At 38.2% G+C, this 21,159-nt stretch overlaps 1 protein-coding gene across 1 annotated transcript in view; it reads right to left on the bottom strand.

Moving 5' to 3' along the window:
- Window positions 1-21,159, bottom strand: part of LOC126475084 (ABC transporter G family member 23) — a 380,919-nt gene that overhangs the window by 227,956 nt on the left and 131,804 nt on the right. The gene's annotated exons all lie outside the window — the stretch shown is intronic.

Genomic DNA, 21,159 nt, shown 5'->3' on the forward strand with positions numbered 1-21,159 from the left:
ATTATATTAATTAACAGTATACCTTATTCCTCATCTTGACCAGTGTTGCCGACCGCCTACATCACACAACCGCACTGGGCTGCTACTACTGACCGACCGCTCTGCATGACGACTATTAGCCTACAGACTCGCAACGACTGCACTGACAGACTCGCAACGACTACTGCTGACAGACTCGCAACGACTGCACTGACAGACTCGCAACGACTACTGCTGACAGACTCGCAACGACTACTGACAGACTCGCAACGACTGACTGACTGAGAACCGCTCGCAACACTCGCGCGGTCAAGCGCATACTCTCTGGTCACAGATGCTACAATGCCTCGCCATCGCTGCTGCGTTACATACGTGTTTCATAACCCTCCACTGGGGGGGCAAAAATTTGGCAGCGATGGTGAGTCATTTGGACTTGCCAATCGCGGCAAAATTTTTCTTTAATTAACAAAATCCTACAACTTACAGAATATTTAAATGTTGTGCACACGCACTAAGTACAAAATATATCAGACAAAGACAAAATGTGAATACTAAACATAGTAGCAAATCAGAAAAAAGTATATACAAATTTTTTGACAGATAAAGTGCACAGGCACTGAAAAAATTCTTTAGCATATTCAGAACAAATAAACAGACTGGCAAAAAATATTATGTTGACAAGTGACATAAGTGTACTCGCATTGGAGTTCAGCGAATCGAAAAATGTATAACCTATGAACATAAATGATGTTACCAAAAAAATTTTTTCTTTATGTGACAAGAATCAGGATAGGAAAGGGAAGGATTGCATCATGGTTGTAGCACTTTAGATTGCACACAGCTGCTCTGAAAGTCCATATCTTTCCACAGAAGTACAACACCAAGTGACACAACTTGAAGATCTTTTCCCATCAGAATTTATCAGTGTAGCAAAGACACTGAACTGTCGTAGTAATGTTCCATGTTTTCATTTTGGCAGTACATTAGGTACACCAAACAGTGGGACCATAATAACGTCTTCATTGCTCACGGTGGTGGACAGCATGTCGTGTCAACACCACACTCTTACAAGGCACACCAACGTAGAATTAGTGCAAAACCAAAGATAGTGCTCCATGATCACTAGGATAAACAGGACAAATGGACATTGCAGTAATTCAGGGTAGTCAGCTTATGAGGTGAAGGACATCAAGTCACATAATATTGACAATTACAGACTTAATTAGTAGTTTGTGGCATTCATAGCCCAGTTATTGAACATTTCTGTACCAAGTATGTAGTATTACAGAAAAATGTTCATTAATTGTTTTACATAGAATCAGTAGTCTTCTTTTCCTAGTTACAAAGCATTATGAAATAATTGCATTCTTTTCAGTTACAGAGTATAATTAAGAATCATTAACCTTCTCCTAATTACAGTTAATTAATCATTTTCATTCCAATAATCATTAGCCTTTTCCTAATTACAGTTAATTAATCATTTGTCGTTAATTAATCATTTGTCTAATTACAGTTAATTAATCATTTGTCTAATTACAGTTAATTAATCATTTGTATAACTACAATTAATTAATCATTTGTCGTTAATTAATCATTTGTCTAATTACAGTTAATTAATTAATCATTTGTCATTTCAATATAGTAAGAATTATTAGCCTTAATTAATTACAAAGCATTATTAAACAGTACCATAGTTAATTAATTATGTGTCATTACAATCTATTAAGAATCACTAGCTGGCATCATGGGTAATCGTATTACAATAAACAGTGGCGGTCCTTCGCCAGTTACAAAGTATATTTAATAAGACAGAATAATGTTCATCAGAAGTCTTAGTTAAAAAGGAGAGTCAATTATTGGCCTAGCATTAACATAATACATTGAGTGATACAAATTATTGGCACTCATTGGCTATTAACCAAAACATGAAAAGTCAACATGGAAAAAAAAGGGGCTAATTAATGGCATAATTAATAACAATTCTTCAAGTGACATTAATTATTGGCACTCAGTGGCCAGCAAGTATTGAATAGAATCATCATTCAGTATTATTCAAATTATTACGAAGTCATTATTAAAAATCAGTTAATTACAGTCAAATCATTAATAATCACAGGCATTATAAGTGGTAACATTACAATAAACAGTGTTCCTCCTTCAGTAGTATTCAGACCATTACAAAGTCATTATTAAAATCAGTTACTTACAGTCAAATCATTAGTAATCACAGGCATTATAAGTGGTATCATTACAATAAACAGTGTTCCTCCTTCAGTAGTATTCAGACCATTACAAAGTCATTATTAAAATCAGTTAATTACAGTCAAATCATTAATAATCACAGGCATTATAAGTGGTATCATTACAATAAACAGTGTTCCTCCTTCAGTAGTATTCAGACCATTACAAAGTCATTATTAAAATCAGTTAATTACAGTCAAATCATTAATAATCACAGGCATTATACGTAGTATCATTACAATAAACAGTGGCAGTTATTAGCTAGTGACAAAGCATTATTTTGAATATAGTCTCATTAAGAGGTCATTACTCAAGTGACATGCTATTCAGAGTTGATCAGTATTATTCAGAATTTTCTCAAACTGGTATCACTATTTGGGACTGTTAATACATTTTATATATTTTTTTTTTTTTTTTTTTTTTGTTAGCAATGCATTGCGTTGGGATCGATAATTAATTGCTGAAACATAACACTATTTGCTTTTGACCTATTGCAGCAAATGAGGATAGGTAACGTCATTCGTCATGAGTCAGCTGTAGCAAGATTATGTAACAAGGCAGTACATGTGATCACATTTAGAAGTGATAAACACAAATGGGTAAAAAAATAAAAATGCAAGTACTAGAACAGGTATAATAACTAACAGGTTTAGTAAGTGTCATGAAAAACTTCTCCTGGAAAAAATACAAAAACGGATTATTGACCTGAAAGAAGAAACGCACACTATGCTGAAAAGTAGTGAACTTCGAATTAACAGGCAGTGAAGTGTGTATAAAAATGTATTCCATAGCTGTCCTTTCCAAAACTTTCAGTCATCCTACTATGCAATGTAACACCTGCTGTCAAAGCAAACTGCAACAAATACTTAAATAACTACGTAGCATAAATACATTACTTCAACATTATCCTCATCTGTAAAGAAAAAAACTTCATTATCCATATCATCATAACTTCACCATTATCATCACCTGTAAAGAAAAACTTCATTATTCATAATACCATATCCTTCATCATTATTCATCAGTATTCACTATCATCTGCAAAAAATCACTTCGTTACTCATTACATAACTATTTCTTATCTCTAGCATATTTCATCACTAAAACTAAGATGTGTAGTTCTCTCTGACAGCCTGCATCAATCACCTTGTATTCTGAAAGAAAAAATTAGTTAAGACTGCTATTCTGTGATGAGTATAGTATATTCTTGTTAATGTTTGTTAATCCTGATCCATTTACTCTTCCTCATAAAGTTATTGCATCTCCTTTCGTTTATTCCGTAGGTGAAATTCCCATTTATGTTAAATTTATTTCTTAGAATCATCATTCCTTTCTGAAATTGATGAACAAAGATTAATGTCCTGCATTTAAATCATATACCCCCTAGATAATGACTGGTTTATGGTAACATAATTAACCCTACAGCATAACATGACAGAAAACGTAATATGTTAAAGACGTTGACAGTGTTCAGATGCAAAAATGTACACAGAATAATACAATGCAGTAGCAAAAAAAATGTGAAACAGTCACGATGTTGAGATGTCATAAGGCAAAAAAAATGTCAAAGTCGACTGGTGTGTGTTATATCTTAACTATTTCATAGTCCATACAAACAAAACTGGAGTACAGTCATATACACAAAAAATGGAAAATGTGCACGGTCTGATGTGTAACGACAAGAAGAGCGACCTGCTAACCTTACCTTGCCGGGCACTTGCCAAGAAAAAATACGATAATCATCAATACGTAGTCACATAAATATAATTGCAGAAATAGTCATAAATGTGTAAATTCATCTGGAAAAATATGCACGGTCTGTTGTGTAACGACAAGAAGAGCGACCTGCTAACCTTACCTTGCCGGGCACTTGCCAAGAAAAAATACGATAATCATCAGTAATTAGTCAGGTGAATTAATTGCATTAGTAAATGGCATCATAGTGTGTTGAATCATACAGTGGTTTCACTCAATAAACGGTTTAATGTTTGAGATATGGTGATTGCCTTTCGATTTTCTGGTTCTCAAAGTTTCGACGTGTACAACATTGGGGTGAGGGATGCTGCGAATCCGATATGGACCTGCGTATAGAAGTTCAAATTTACTGCACTTACCTTTTAATTTGCTGGATAAATAATGTGTACGTACTAATATTTTCTGTCCAACGTGAAAGTCGCGGCGTGTACAAACCTGTTTTTGCTGTCTTCTCCGGCGCTCTGCGGCACGTTTGATGTTCTTCAGCGCAATGTCAATTATTTCGTGGTGTCGTAGGCGACGACTTTTGGGAAATTCTATTAATTCTTTAATTTTGTTCGGTGGTTCAACGTTTTTCAGTATAACAGTCGGAGATAGCATAGTGGATTCATTTGGAATGGAATTAATTACATCTTGGAATGAGAGTATGTGTGTATCCCAATCAATATGTCTTTTGTGGCAGTATATTCGGCACGGCTTACCAATTTCCTTCATTAATCTTTCACAAGGGTTCGAAGAAGCGTGGTACTTGGATATATAGATCGGAGAAATGTTTCTGGCTCGTAACATGCGTGTCCATACGCTACTACGAAATTGAGATCCATTGTCAGAAATTACTTTCATTACATGCCCTACATGAAATAGAAAATGTTTTACAAATGCTTTAGAAACAGTTTTAGCAGTAGCTTTGCGTAATGGAGTGAAAGTAACAAATTTTGAAGTGAGCTCAACAGCGACAAAGATGTAGCAAAAACCTCTGTTAGTTCTCGGAATCGGACCAAAAATGTCTACTGCGGCCATGTGTCTTAATTTAACAGGTATAATGGGATATAAAGGAGGAATATGTGAAGTGGTGTCTGATTTAGCTTTCTGGCAAATTTTACAAGACGCTAAAACTCGTCGTATACGTTTTTCCATGTTAGTAAAATAACAGTTCTGTCTCAGTATAAGAAAACATTTTCGTGCTCCGTAATGTGCGTAGCTTAAATGAGTGTACCAAATTAATTTGTTAACCAGTTCGTCAGGTATGCATAATAACCAATTGTTGCTGTCAGGATGAGAGCGGCGAAACAGAATGTCATTGCGTACAGTGTAGTGGTTCCTAATCGTAACATTTTTTCTATCTTGCCAAAGGTGTTTAATTTCTTTCCATACATTGTCTTTATTTTGCTCTTGTGCTATGTCCTGTAATGACGATGAAATAAAATTTTCAAATGCGACTTGCTGAATGTACATGACACTGAAATTTGTTTTGCAGAAGTTGGTTGCTACGTCTTGCTGATTGTTGCCGAGAGAACGCGATAGTGCGTCTGCTATAACATTTTGTGTGCCGGGAATGTGAACAATCGTAAAATTAAATTCTTGCAAATAAAGTTTCCATCTGCTTAATCTGTCGTGAGTAAATTTAGCTGAAAGCAAAAATTGTATTGCTCTGTGGTCTGTGTAGACGGTGGTATGTCTGCCGTAAAGAAAATGCCTAAATCTCGTAAAAGCCCATACAACACATAATGTTTCAAGTTCTGTAACGGAGTAATTTCGCTCAGCAGGTGACAAAATGCGACTTGCAAATGCGATGTTTTTAATTATAGTAGAACCATCTTCTTCAATTTCCTGGAAAATGTGTACGCCTAAAGCGGTGTTGGAACTGTCGGTAGCAATGGAAAAATTTCTAGTAAGATCGGGGTGCGATAACAGTGGAGCATTCAACAGAGCATGTTTCAGGTTCATGAATTCAAAATGTGCTTGCTTATCCCAAGACCAAATACTGTTTTTACCTGTTAATTGACATAATCTGGGTGTGTCTAAAGCAGAGTGATGAATAAATTTGCGAAAAAAGTTAATTAAGCCCAAAAAACTGCGTAATTGTTTTTTTGTTGTAGGAACAGTAATGTCACGTAGAGCCTGAAGTTTTTCCGGATCAGGTGCAATGCCTTCTGCTGAAATCACGTGTCCGAGAAATTTTATAGAAGTTTTGCCAAAGTGCGATTTACTAAGATTAACTGTAAGTCCTTGTGCATAAAAGGTTTGTAACAGTTGTTCAAGAATCAGATTGTGTTCAGACCAGTTAGCTTCTGCAATAAGAATGTCGTCTACATACGTCGTGATTCTGTCCTTAAGTTCTATCGGAAGTATTGTGTTCAAGCCGCGAATAAAAGCTGCAGAAGAAATAGTTAAGCCGAATGGTAATTTGCAAAATTGATAACAGTCGCCGAAACAGAGAAAAGCTGTGTATTTTCTGCAGTTCGGATGAAGTTGAATTTGCCAAAATCCCGATTTCAAATCTAATGTGGAATAAATAGCTGTACCGTGAAATTTCTGTAAAAGTTCCTCTAGTGTCTGTGGTCGATCTGTTTCATTAATAATAATGTCATTAATGTGACGTGAATCAAGTACAAGGCGAAGTGAGCCATCTTTTTTCTTAACAATATGTAGTGGGTTTATGTACGGACTAACTGCTGGTTCTATAATTCCTTGGTCGAGCATATCCTGCAATTCTTTTTTAACCTGTTCTCTGTGAATGTATGGAATAGGATAATGCTTTGCTTTAAATGTGTCGTGCGGTTTGACTTGAAATTCATACATAAAGCCGGACATAGTACCAGGAATGTTGTCAAAAACTGGAGCTTGCTGTAAAAGAATCTTGTGTAACTGCGTTCGTTCGTCGTCTGTACTTGCACTGCTCTCTTTAACCTTATCAGAAATCAATTGCATTACGTCGTAGTCAGCTTCGTCTGGAGTATTATAGTTGTGTACGTACGTATCCGTGAACAATGTGGGATTACAGTCTATGTTACGTGTTGCGGAAATGACCTCTGTGCGGTTAATTGTTTGCTCTTCCGCAGATAGTGAGTGCTGAAATTCTAAAGCAAGTTGTACATTTTCATCCTTTAACATTAAATAAGAATTCTGAAAATCGATAACTGCGTCGTGTTGTACCAGAAAATTCGTGCCTAAAATAATGTCTGTTGTCAATAAAGGAACAATCCAAAAATTAGAGTGGAAAGTATAACCTCCAATACAAAATGATAAATGCGTCTGTAATTTAACGTCTACACCTTTACTCGATACTGCTCCTTTCACTTTTGTTTTGCCTAAAGGTAACGTCGGATAAGTATTCTCTTTGTTGCACTCATTAAAAGTCTCCTCATTTATTACTGATATTGGTGATCCGGAATCAATTACTGCTGAAAATTTCGATGAACCAATTTTAATTTCGATAACAGGATGTGAAATGGTTTTCTGAATAACTGGTCTTTCCTGTAAAAGAGTGTCTCTGATGTCGTCAAAAGTAATTACATTTTCGTGAACAACATTTTGCGTGTCAAAGGTAGTGCTTGTGTTATTAGAAGATGCGTCCTGTGCAGTATTTAGTCAGATTCTATCTGACGTGTTATTATTATTAGGAGGATTCTGTGGCATTTCGACTATTTGAACTGTCCTATTACTTCTTCCAGGCGTGTTACGCTCTGGATGGTACCTACTGTCGGGTTCATTCATGAGAATATGTTCTTGCGTATGATTTTGCTGTTGGTATGACCGACTGTTGTTAGATGTTCGCTGAAAATTGTCCTCATTATTTTTACGTCTGTCGTAATAGTCATTCCTATACGGTGCATTACGATAGGAATTGAAATACTGTCTTCTTTGTACGTAGTTGTTTCCTTGCTGACGTACGTTACTATTTGTTGGACCAGGGGCTATACGTCCACGCGGCGAAACATTAAAGCCTGGTTGACCTTGTGTATTCCATTGTTGGTTAGGTATGTTAAGCGGCTGGTTTTGATGTTGTTGTTGTGAAACACCTCTATTGTTACTAAAGTGTTGTTCCTGTTGCTGAAAATTTTGACGGTATTGATAATTCGAATTTTGCCTGTTATTAAAGTTTTGGTAATTGTCGTTCCTAAAACGTCTGTTATCTTTCCGATTGGAATTACGTCCCTGATCATAATTGTAGTACTGTTGTTGACCTTGGTTGTTACTCAAAAAGTTTTTGTTTACAAAAGAATAATCAGATTGCTGTACTTCCAAGAGCTGTAAAAGATCTCTGAATGCTGAAATGTTTTCTTTTTGCTGGCCCGTTAGAAGTGACACTCGTAATGACCGTGGTAATTTAGAGATGCATAGTTGTATAAGTGCGGATTCACTGTACGGTTCACTTAGGTACTGGTTTTGTTGTACCATATGCTCAAAAAATTGCGTTACACTGGGAAAATTTGAGTTTTCATAGTTTGGCAAACTAATTAGTTGGTCTTTAATTCCGCGCTGTGTCGTCTTCGACCAGTACGCTGACAGAAAAGCATTCTGAAATTCCTCTACCGAGTAACACTGTCTCGCGATCGGTCTCATACGAGTTGCCGGTTCGCCTTCCAAAAAACTGCAAATAAATTCAAGTTTATGTGTTACAGGCCAAGTCGGTGGAAGAGCAAAACTAAACTGTTGAATCCAATCCAGTGGGTGAATCTGCGTTCTATCGTTTTTGAAAACCTTAAACTTTCTCACTGACAGAAAATGTTTGTAGTCGAAGTTATCATCTCTGCATGATGGAACAGGTTCAGGATCGTAAGAGTATCTATTGAACTGTGGTTGTTCGGAATCTAAGTCCCGTACTCTCTGCAGATTACCCAAATTATACGCGCTGCGTGAGTCTGACACATGTTCATAAAGTGGCGTCTGTTGTGTATTATTAACAGAAGTGTTTTTCATTTCTGTTACTTCTTGTTGTAAATTTGATAACTTCCTACGTAACGTGTTGTTAGATGAATCGATCTCATTAATAGTCTGCTGTAAATTTTGAAATTCAGGCGTTTGGATAAATGAAACCGGTGCAGTATCGTCTGATTTATTGTCATTAGCATTTTCGATAACATCAATACGACTGGCCAATTCATCACATTTTTCAGTCAATATCTTAACCTGATCATCGGTTTTAGAATCAGACGCATTAATCTGTTTTTGCAACTTGCGCGTAGTTTCGCTCAGTTTTTTAACATCAGCTTTGATAACATCACAATCCTGTGTTAGATCTAATTGTTCGAATCTATCTGTCACTGTTTGAATATTTACTGTGTGTGTATCTGTTTTTGATTTAAGGTCAGAAATTTCATCCCGTAATTCCGCGTTCAATTGTTCTATGGTATTAATTTTGTCGGACACTGTAGTAATATTATTGTCTACATACGTCTTCGCTTTCGCGAATATTTTACGTTTGTCCTCTTGTCTTTGTGCAGTGATTGTTTCCATGACTTGTCGTTTTACTTTGTTTTGATCCTGAATAAATCTGCGGAAACGCGTATCACTGTTCTGTATGTGCTGATTAAAGCGCTCGTTAATCTGAGTGTTCTGCTGTTCGAATTTCGCGTCTATCTTTGCGTCCATAGTGCGCGAAAGTTCTACCGTCATTGCTCTAAACTCGTCCCGTAATTGTGTAGCTTTTTCAGAGCACTGTTTGGCGACTCCGCTAATTTCGTCTCTGAGTGTATTTGTCGCGGCTGTTTGCATTTCCCTTAATTCTTGCGCAACCGACTTTATTTCTTCGCTATTTTTTTGTGAACAAGCCTCAATTTCCACGCGCAACTGTTCCTTAGTGTCATGGCACTGCGCGGCAACGGCTGTAATTTGTTCACTAAGTTGTTTGAAATTTTCGTCATTATTGTCAAGTTTTTCATTTAAGTGTTTGTTATCTTCCCTAAGTTGTTTGACCTGTTCATTGAGTTGTTGTTTGAGATTTTCGTTATCTTGTTTGTTATCTTCCCTTTGTTTGTCTAATTTTTCATTAAACTGTTTGAAATTTTGCCGCAAAAATGCCATAATTGGATCCGATTCAAAATTAGCATTTCTATTCTCTGTGCTGTTCAATAGTGGATCTGGAACTTTCTCGCTTACTGTAACCATTTGGTTATTCTGAGATTTAGAAAAAAGTTTGTCAGTCGAATGTACACTGTCAGACATTATTTCGGAATTAAATAAATCCGTCCTATTTTCAGTACATTGTTCATTTTCACTCGACAAAATTGTCTGTACGTTACTTGAATTTTCCAAATCGCGTGTATTAAGCTGGGCAGCGCTCATTACAATAGAGCGTTCTGCGTCATCCATTGTCGTCAAATTAACAGACGAGACAATTGAGTTCGTTTGTTCATTATCAGGGTAAAAGTCATCATTAGTGGTTGGAATGCATTGATTGTTAGTGAACGCAGGATTGTCATCATTACACTGCGTGTCACATGTCCTATCGGTAAAGTCATTTGAGCCGGTAATTTCGTTCGTAATACCTCGCGATACACTATTCACAGTCTTTCGCGGCATTTTAACAACAGTCACAATTATTCACAAAACAATAAGCACAAATGCAAAAGCAACACACAAATACAATAGAGCAACAAATTGCCGTTGACCTGTAGAGAGAAAGTCACAATATTATTAAAAGCGTTGCGCTAAATCCTAATTATATCTAAGCAAACAAGAGCAGATATCTGACTGTTGTTCAAAAGACTCTCAACGAAATACGATCCTGGACTGGGTGTCGCCAAGTGTAACCTCCCCACAAAAATTTTTAAAAGAAAAGGACGATACTAATTAGAAATGCTGATGGACATGGCTCTATGCGTAACCTGCCCACAATGAAATGTACTCACAATGGCAACAAAAATGTGAAATTCGCAATCTGACTCAAATATAAATCCTTCAAAAAATTAAAGTCCATTCAGTGACAAGAAAATTCAATTAAACCGAAATATCGGTCTTTGGCCCTGTGTAAAACAATCAGAATTAAAGTCTTACCTCAGAATAAATGGATGTCACATATCTGCTCTTGTTGTTGCGCACCGCTTGGAGGAACTGCATTGCAAATAATAATATTCTCTTTTTTTGTGATTTTAGTGGAATTTTTCTTCAAAAGAAGTGGAATGAAATGGGAAGTGCAACGAAATCTTGAGTTCAATAAAAAATTAAATTTTTGAGAAAATGCTTTTGAAATAAAAAAATTATTATTGGGAGACTTGTTGGAGAATAATTACAATAAATAAAATTTTTCATTATCTAATGATTATATTAATTAACAGTATACCTTATTCCTCATCTTGACCAGTGTTGCCGACCGCCTACATCACACAACCGCACTGGGCTGCTACTACTGACCGACCGCTCTGCATGACGACTATTAGCCTACAGACTCGCAACGACTGCACTGACAGACTCGCAACGACTACTGCTGACAGACTCGCAACGACTGCACTGACAGACTCGCAACGACTACTGCTGACAGACTCGCAACGACTACTAACAGACTCGCAACGACTGACTGACTGAGAACCGCTCGCAACACTCGCGCGGTCAAGCGCATACTCTCTGGTCACAGATGCTACAATGCCTCGCCATCGCTGCTGCGTTACATACGTGTTTCAGTGTTTAAACTCAGAAGAGTCTTCCTGAAGCCACTCTGTAGCAATTCTGGACGTATGGGGTGTCGCATTGCCCTGCTGAAGTCCGCCATAATGCGCAATGGTCATGAATGGATGCAGGTGATCCGACAGGATGCTTACGTACATCTCACCTGTCAGTCACACAACACTACAACTGCACACGCCCCACACCATTAGAGAGTCTCCACCAGCTTGAACTGTGCCCTGCTGACATGCAGGGTCCATCGATTCATGAGGTTGTCTCCATACCTGTACACGTCCATCCGCTCGATACAATCTGAAACCCGTCTCGTCCGACCAGGCAACATGTTTCCAGTCGTCAACAGTCCATTGTCGGTGTTGACGGGCCCAGGCAAGGCGTAAAGCTTTGTTGTAGAAATGATTCAAACTCCAAGATCGCTTAAATACTGGTTACTGGATAACCGGTTTCAACACACTAAAGGTGCAATCATCGGATCTGAATGTAAATTAACATTTATAAACCGTTTGGATATAACGATACATGAGGAAGACCAGCTGATATAAAAATCACTGTCATAAGAAATAAAAAAACAATTGCTCTCATGGTCATTTCCATAAGATATGTACAACCGAAGTCACAAGATAAAACTGTTTGGTACATGACCGCTGCTCGACAGTATTTAAGCGAACTTGGCGTTTGAATATAACAGAGTGATCGCCCCACTACGCACTATGTGTTCACTGCAGAGTAAATCCTTGTGTCGTGCAGTTATCAAAGGTAGACCAGTGGGCCTTCGGTTCCTAAAGTCCATATCGATGACGTTTCGTTGAATCATTCTCACGATGACACTTGTTGATGATCCAGCACTGAAATCCGCAGCAGTTTGCGGAAGCATTGCACTTCTGTCACGTTGAACGATTCTCTTCAGTTGTCGTTGGTCCCGTTCTTGCAGGATCTTTTTCCGGCCGAAACGATGACGGAGATTTGATGTTTAACTAGATTCCTGATATTCACATTACACTCGTGAAATGGCCGTACGGAAAAACCCCTACCTCGCAGATTCTGTCTCCCATCACTCGTGCACCGACTATAACACCACGTTCAAACTCACCTAAATCTAGATAACCTGCAACTGTAGTAGCAGTAACCGATCTAGCAACCGCGCCAGACACTTGCTGTCTTATATAGTCTATGCCGACCGCAGCGGCGTATTCTGCCTGTTTACAAGTCTCTGTATTTCAATACGCTGCTATACCAGTTTCTTTGGCGCTTCGGTATATTTCACCTGATACGCAAGATATATGAAACAGGCGAAATATCTTATGACTTTAAGAAGAATGCAGTAAATCTAATTGCAAAGAACATAGTTGCTGAAAGATGCGAATACTGCCGAAGCATCACTTTAATGACGCATGGTCATCAAACGCTATATCGACTTATTTACAGAAGAATCGAAAAACTGGTAGAAGCCTAATTCGGGAAAGAACAGTTTGGATTACAGAGTAATGTAGCAATACATCTACATGTACAAGTACATGACTACTCTGCAATTCACGATTAAGTGCCTGGAAAAGTCTTAATCGAACTACCTACAAGCTATCTCTCTTGTGTTCCACTCTCGGACAGCGCGCGGGAAAACCGAACACTTGATTCTTTCCGCGTGAGCTCTAATTTCTCTTGTTTTATTACAATGATCATTCTCTCCTACGTAGGTGGGCGTCAAGAAAATATTTTCGCATTCCGAGGAGTAACCTGCTGATTGGAATTTCATGAGATGATCCTGTCGCAACGAAAAACGCATTTATTTTTGCACGCCAATCCGCGTATCATATCAGTGGCACTCTCTCCCCTATTTCGTTATAATACAAAATAAGCTTTCGTTCTTTGAACTTTTTCGATGTCCTCCGTAAATTCTATCCGATGCGGATCCCACACCGCGCAACAATAGCAGAGGGCGGACAAGCGTAGCGTAGGCAGTCTATTTAGTAGACCTGTTGCGTCTTCTAAGTGTTCTGCCAATAAAACACAGTCTTTGGTTTGCTTTCCCCACAGCGTTATCCGTGCGATCGTTCCAGTTAAGTTATTCGTAATTGTAATCACTAAGTATTTATTAGAATTCACAGTCTTGAGACTTGTGGCATTTATCAAGGACCCGAAATTTAACGGACTCCTTTTAGTACTCATGTTGATAACTTCATACTTTTCGTTATTTAAAATCAGTTGCCAATTTTCGCAGCATACAGATATCTCGTCTGAATCATTTTGCAATTGGTGTTGATAATCTGATGAGATTATACGCGATACAATAGCGAACCTACTACGTATTTTAGAAGATACATTGAAGGAAGGCAAGTTTACAATAACAGCATTTGTTGATTTAAAGAAATCCTACGAACTATTTTAGAAGATTGGTTGAACGAAGGAAAAAAATACGTTTACAGCATTTACAAATTTAGTAACAGCTTTTGCCAATCTTGGCTGGAATACACTCTTTGAAATTCTGAAGGTAGCAGGGACGAAATACTGCGAGTGAATGATTATCTCCAACTCCTAAGAACCAAATTGAAGCTGGAAGATCTGAATCTGTACATTGAACAAGCAGTAAAAGAAACGGAGGAGAAATTGAATAGGAAAGTTAAATGCAGGAAGAAGAATAAAATCCTCAAGATTTACCGATGACATTGTAATTCTCACTATTTTGAGGAGACGATGATTTACAACTTGTAAAAATTGTTGAAAAATCATGGTTGCACACAGTTCCATTACTAAATTTTAATCAGTTTCAGTCATAAACAGATCATCTTTGGATGTACTGTGATATCGTAATCAGATGTGTGAAATCGATAGTCACTATAATCAAGCATCTTGTTACAAACCAACATCTCCACTCAACTATAAATCAGAGCTCCTAACTTGTAGTTGAATGGGGATGTAACATGACGCTTCACAGTGGTTATGGATTGTCACACACTGATTACGATGTCAAAATGCACCAGAAGATTGTCTGTATATGACTGAAAGTGATAGTGTAATACATTGATTAATACAGCTGTGTGCAACAAAGGTTTTCCAAGAACTGAAATTCCGTCGGAAACTGTGGAATATTGGAAGATTACTTGTACGGAATGGATAATGTCTTGAAAAGACGCTATAAGATGTACATCATCAAAAACAGTACAAGGATAATGGAATGGAGCCCAATTAAATCACGCAATACGGAGGGTATTAGATTGGGAAATGGAAAACTGAGAGTAGAAGATAAGTTTCGATACCTGGGCAGCAAAGTAACCGACAATGGTGAAGCAAAGAGAATATAACACGCAAATTGGCAATACCATGAAAAGCATTTTCTGAAATGGGAAATTTCTTAACGTTGAATATAAAATTTAGAGTTAGAAAATCTTTTCTACAGGTGCAGTGTTTGTCCAGAGTGCAGCCTTGTACGGAAATCAAACGTGAACACAGTTCAAAAAGAAGAGAACATAAGCTTTGAAGTGTGGTGCTACATAAGACTACTGAAGGTTAGATGGGTAGATCGCATAACTAATGAGGAGGTACGTTATGGAACTGAGAGAAGAGATTTTTGTTGCACAACTTGACTAAAAGAAAGGATCGGTTGATAAGACACGACCAGAGGCATCAAGGAATCGTGAATTTTGCAATGAGGGAAAGTCTGTATATATATATATATGTCTGTGTTTGGGGGGGGGGAGGAGGGGGGGAGGATAATAATTTTAGAGAGACCAATGTTTGTTTGTAGTATACAGGTTCAAACGGAGGTAGGTTGTGGTTGTTATACACTGATGAAGAGGTTTGCGCAGCATTCAGCCAATATTCCGACCGAAGATCACAACACGAATATCATTTCATTTCGCGGAGCGAAATGGCTCGGTGATGGTACACCCAATAGGATATCCAGGGAGCGCAGAAGAAAAGTGTGATCTTCGCAAATAGAATTCGCATGCTGCCTCGAAACGCAGACAGACGTATCAATTCAGTAACAGCTTGAAGAAAGCCTGAACATGTAATAGATACTGACTGCTAGCAAGCGTACCCAGAGGCATTTGCCCTAAAATCTCAAAACAAAACTGTTTCGCAGTGTCCTGCTATTCTCCTCCAATGAAATGAGAGGGGTCTCTGGTTTCTAAAAGCTTCAACTATCGTTGTACTTTCAGTTTCTCGTATAAACAGCCAATGTTAAAAGCAGCTAAATGTCAATGTAGAACGTTTCGCATATATGTGAAAATTACCTGCCCGATAGTAAAAAAAACTGCACAAATAAACTTACTCCCTGAATTAAATATACTCTAATGATAGGTTTTGTATTAAAACGCTACCCCAGAATCTGGTATCAGTTGCAGCTTAGGGGAAATAAAATTCGGTTTTCAGTATTTCACTTAATCGCTGACGGAATTCAAAAATTTAAAAAGCTATCATAATTTACTCATTAAGAGATACAGTCTTAGGTTAAAAGTTTTACACAATAAAATAAATATTACGGTTAGAAACGACGTGTTTGTCTTGATGCAGCGTAACTGACATTTGGAATTATACGGACTTCGTTCATCCAGAATTTGAGAATGAGAGGACTTAACGACTTCCAACAAAGATTACACATAATTTCAAACTTACGGAAACTTTTTCTCGCAAACACCTCCATAAAATAATGAAAGGAAAAAGGTTAATCGCTTACTACATTTTCTATGTTCATACAGTATCTGTATACATCACTTAACGTACCTGCAAAATTATATTATTGTACGACAGGTACTTCAGGTGACATGACGTTATAAACGAGATACATAAAAAAAATTGATTTTGTTTAAATTGGGGGGCAAATTACCCATACTATATTCATCCAGTGTTTCATATGACAGGACTTGGCGACTTCCAACAAACTTTAAGCATAATTTCAAACCTTGTCCAAAGTTTTTTCTCGCTTACATGCATAACGTCAATTATTTAATACATTAACTCATTTGTCATGTAATCAGAAGTTTGATGTTTTATACATGGGAGTGGGATCCTTTAAAGAATCGATGTGCACTGGTCTCTTATAAAGTGGTAACTTTAGTAGGCTTGATGATCAGTGACCAGAGTTTTCCACTAATTTTGAGTTTTATTTTGTGAGAAATTGTATTTTGTTTCCTCTATTCACCTTTCCACGAAACCGATATGAACCCTCTTCACCCCTTCCTCAACAGATCAGCTTTGGAAAATAGTGGAATATACAAAATCTGTTGTTTTTGTGGCAAATTCCGTATAAACCAGTCTATTAGGGCTATGTCCACCTTCTTGAAGGGACACGACAGAAGTTGGAAACTCGCCACAGTTACATGGTGCAACATGAAAGTGAACACCAACAAAGGAAGGAAGATGAACTACCTTGAAATAATGGAAATTAACAAACATATATCTAGTTGCCTAAGCTTAGAAGTGAATGATGAAAGACAGTTCCCGTACTTGCCACTTCTAACTGCAGGCACTGCTAATGATCCCATCCAGACCACTGTAAATTATCCTCCTATTCACACTTCCAAATTTTCCTTTATTTCAGTTACTATAGTTTAATTTGTTCTGTTAATAATTAATTTTGCATAATTACAGTTCTTTCACTTACCCATTTAATCTCACTTGCAATATTTACGTGGGAAATGTGACGTGCAAGATTATCTTGTACAGTCCCTTTACCCTCCCCCCTCCTCCCCCCTCACCCCTTGAAACATATCACCAAAGTCTACTACAATTCATTCAACTTATTTTTCTTCCAAAACAATTATTGTAATTTGTCATAGAGTTCAATATTTAATGTGTCACACATTTTATTTAAGCTATGTGGTTTTACATTGCATTTCACTGAAATTACTCCTCTAGTTTTAGTCCCTGTTTTCCTCTATGAAAGCTAACTGAGATGCTCTGTGGATGCACCTAATTTAAAATCTTTGTTCCCTCAAAAAATTCAGGTCCACACATTTATATCTTTTTATCTGATGATGGCATACCACTCGAAAACCGGTTTGTAAAATATTAATATGGTTCAATGTTACACCAGTATCATGTTTTTTCATTCATAATTGAAAAATAATTCTATCAATAACGTACGGAACATCCAATTAATAGCTGTTTCATTTCTTTAAACACAATTTGTCCATGCCGATTGACTGCACTGCCACCTCACAAAATTCTTGACTTGCACACACTAGCCTAGCGCCACATCCTCAAGAAATTTCCTGTATGCGTCACAACGCTGTCGTAACGCTTGTGCGTCGTATGCATTCCTCTTGCTGGTTACACTTTTTCTCTCTGATGCAGCGAATTTTTTACACTTCCTCTAACTTGTGCATTGGACAGGTCAGACAGTCGGCGGTTTTTCCGTGGAGCTGCTATGCCTCATGTTTTCCTGCCCATGTGCACACGGCGGAAACGGTACCGTCAGAAATGAGCAAACAATGGCTGTGCAGCCGAGTAGCTGTTTATCTCACACAAGTCAGAGGAACACGTCCATTGCCTCTTCACTTCCTTGCTCACGTCCGAATGACGTGCAGTTGTCATCGGTTTTTTTAGTGACCCTTCGAGCACTTCTCATTTTCTTAATTGCGTGTAATACAATCATAGTAAGGTGAAGAACACAAACGGGGGGCGTTCTAAAAGTAATGTAACACTTTTTCCAGGCCAGTTTCGTTTGAAAAAATACAGAGTTTGTTGTGCCCCTACTGTCATCGTGGCAACAAAGTCGCGCAAACCTGTCCGATCTCCCACGTGCCAGCCGGCCACACATAGCTCTGACTGCTGAAACGTGCGGACACTCTCATTCGAGGTGATTGACGGGTCACAAACACTTCGCTGCCCATCTGGCAGCCTCTTTTGGTAATGCTGACACACTCGTTCGCCAGTTGTGGTACTCAGAGGTATATGCTCGCTGGGTTCCTCGCCAACTAACAAAAGACCATAAAGGGCAACAAAGGACCATCGGTGTGAAATTATTTGCGCATTACGAGGCTGATCGTGACAATTTTTTGTCGAGCATCATGACAGGCGATGAAACATGGGTTCATCACTTGGAACCGGAAACAGAACAGCAAACCATGTAGTGGCGTCATACCACCTCTCCTCCGAAGAAAAAGTTAGAAGCCGCACCCTCAGACTCTAAATTCATGGCGACCCTCTTTTGGGACTCTGAAGGTGTTATTCTGTTTGATGTCCTTCCCCATGATGCAACGAGCAACGATCAACTCTGGAGTGTATTGTGCTACCCTCAGGAAACTGAATAAACGATTTCGTCACCACAAAAATGCAAACAAACTTCTCCTTCTCGATGACAATGCAAGGCCTTACACAAATTTGTACACCCGAGAGGAGCTCACGAAACTTCATTAGACTCTTCTTCCTCATCCATTCTCAGCCCTGACCTCGTACGTTATGACTTCCGTCCGTTTGGCTCGATGAAGGATGCAATCTGCTTGAAGTGGAACGTGGTGATGGGGAGTTTATTGATGCAGCAAGACGTCGGCTTCGACGTCGACCAGTAGAGTGGTAGCATGCGGGCAAACAGGCCCTCACTGTAAGGTGGCGTAAAGCCGTCGCACTGAATGAAGATTATGTTGAAAAACAGGGTTTTGTAGATAAAAGGGTGGGGAATAACACGGTGTGTTGGAATCCTGCTTTCAGATGAAAGTGTGTTGCTTTAGTTATTAAACGCCCCTCGTGTTATTCGATGTGTGTCCTGATTTAAAATTGAAGCCTACGATGGCATGTAAAAAGTGGTAAATTAGTGTTAAGCTAAAGCTACAGTATCATATTCCTTGGATACTCAGTCCGTTCTGTGACTCTTTTTTTACCTCTTGTTGCTTCTTTCACCTCTGTCTACGATTTGCTTGTGTGAATAATTAGAAGTAGCGCAGTGATTTGTAATCCACGTTAAACTATAGAAATATATCCCCCGGCCAGTACCGAGCTGCTTGATTCTGAAGTTAAGGGTGTGAAATTACATATTAGAGGAAATGGAGATTTTCAAACATCTATGGTATGACAAAGACTGCATCCTTAACGACCAACTCCAGTCAAAAAACAAAAAAATTTTTCGAAGGTTTTATCCCCTTGCTCAGTACTTCACATTCTACCATACGACATAGTAGATAGCCGATGCATTCATGCGGTCACTTGGTATCACGGATGATCAATTCGTTCAGTCACGCTCTAGGTTCCCTATATTTTAGTTATAACGGTTGACCTTACAAACGTGGGCACACCAATACAATAACATATTTTTTCTTTCATTTAACGCCTTATAATGAGTTATTCTTGTACATGTTCACAGTATTCTCACTTCTTACAAGCTCCAATATTTCTAATATGGTCCAAATAGCCATTCCCACTTAGTTATAATTATCCAAGTTGAATATGGTGATGCAAGGATGTTTTTAATCATATTCATTCCAAGTACTAGCTCTGGTCTAAAATGAGGAAATAAGTCCTTAACCCTTTTTTAAAAAACGTTGAAGTGACGTCGTACTTCTCTTCACGCATATACACATAACTTTACATACCATTTTGGTAATACCCGATAGCACTAATCACTTTGACCTCTGTTGGTCAATAGACAATAAGGGCGATGAAAGTGACGTTGTACGTCCTTTCATGCACGTATATTAAGCTCGTTACATTATTTGACCTTTCAAGTCAACAGCTATTAGAACATAAAGGTAGTTTGTCTGTTCCACGCTATATGCGTTTACAGACCACACTTGATTAAGTTTCATGGTTCAGTACCTCAAGCACCTGATTTTAAGAAACTAGTTTAGCTTTAGGTTCTTTTTACATTATTTTGGTACATATCCGATAGCACTATTCAAAATGATCTCTGTCGGTCATTAGATATTAAGAGCGATGAAGGCGACGTTGTACGTCCTTTCACGCAATTACATTAAGCCTGTCATACGAATTTAACCCTTTTCTGGTTAATAGCGCCAAGAATTTAATATAGTAACTTTACACGATTATTCAAGTGTAGTCATCAAATACTATCACCGATCCCAAGTAATTGAAAAACGGGTTATTCATCCCCCATATTTTTAGCCTGCTTCTAGCTGATTGTATTTTGTCGATCCTGGTTGCAAGCGTTTTGACCATCCGTGGAATTTGCTATCCCACATATAGTTTCAACCTATCCACGTTCTATAGTTGTATAAAATTGTCCTGGAGCTAGGACATTATACATACAGACGCATTAACTTCCTGCGCCTTTGGCCCGGTCATCGGATCACTTTCGTAACACATTTTAAGCCAATCACATGGAAGAAGATGATTTCTCAATGCGCGCATGCGCGTTCCTTTCCGACATTCTCACAGCCTAGCTACCGGCGCCACCTCAGTTTACCTGAGAGCCCGCGGCCCACTGAACGTTGGCTGGGGTGAGGAAGCACGCTTCTGACGTTTGAGCTAAGTGCAGCTATTGACATTGTACACACGTAACGTTTATTTTACATTTTATGCGAGTCTTTTGCCCTTTTGGGCGTTCTGTATTAATGTTGGATCATGCCTCTTTGGGAATTTTGTAGTTTTAGTGTGTTCCGAAGAAGGCGT

The sequence above is a fragment of the Schistocerca serialis genome, chromosome 4, assembly GCF_023864345.2.
Source record: "Schistocerca serialis cubense isolate TAMUIC-IGC-003099 chromosome 4, iqSchSeri2.2, whole genome shotgun sequence".
NCBI classification, from domain to species: domain Eukaryota; kingdom Metazoa; phylum Arthropoda; class Insecta; order Orthoptera; family Acrididae; genus Schistocerca; species Schistocerca serialis.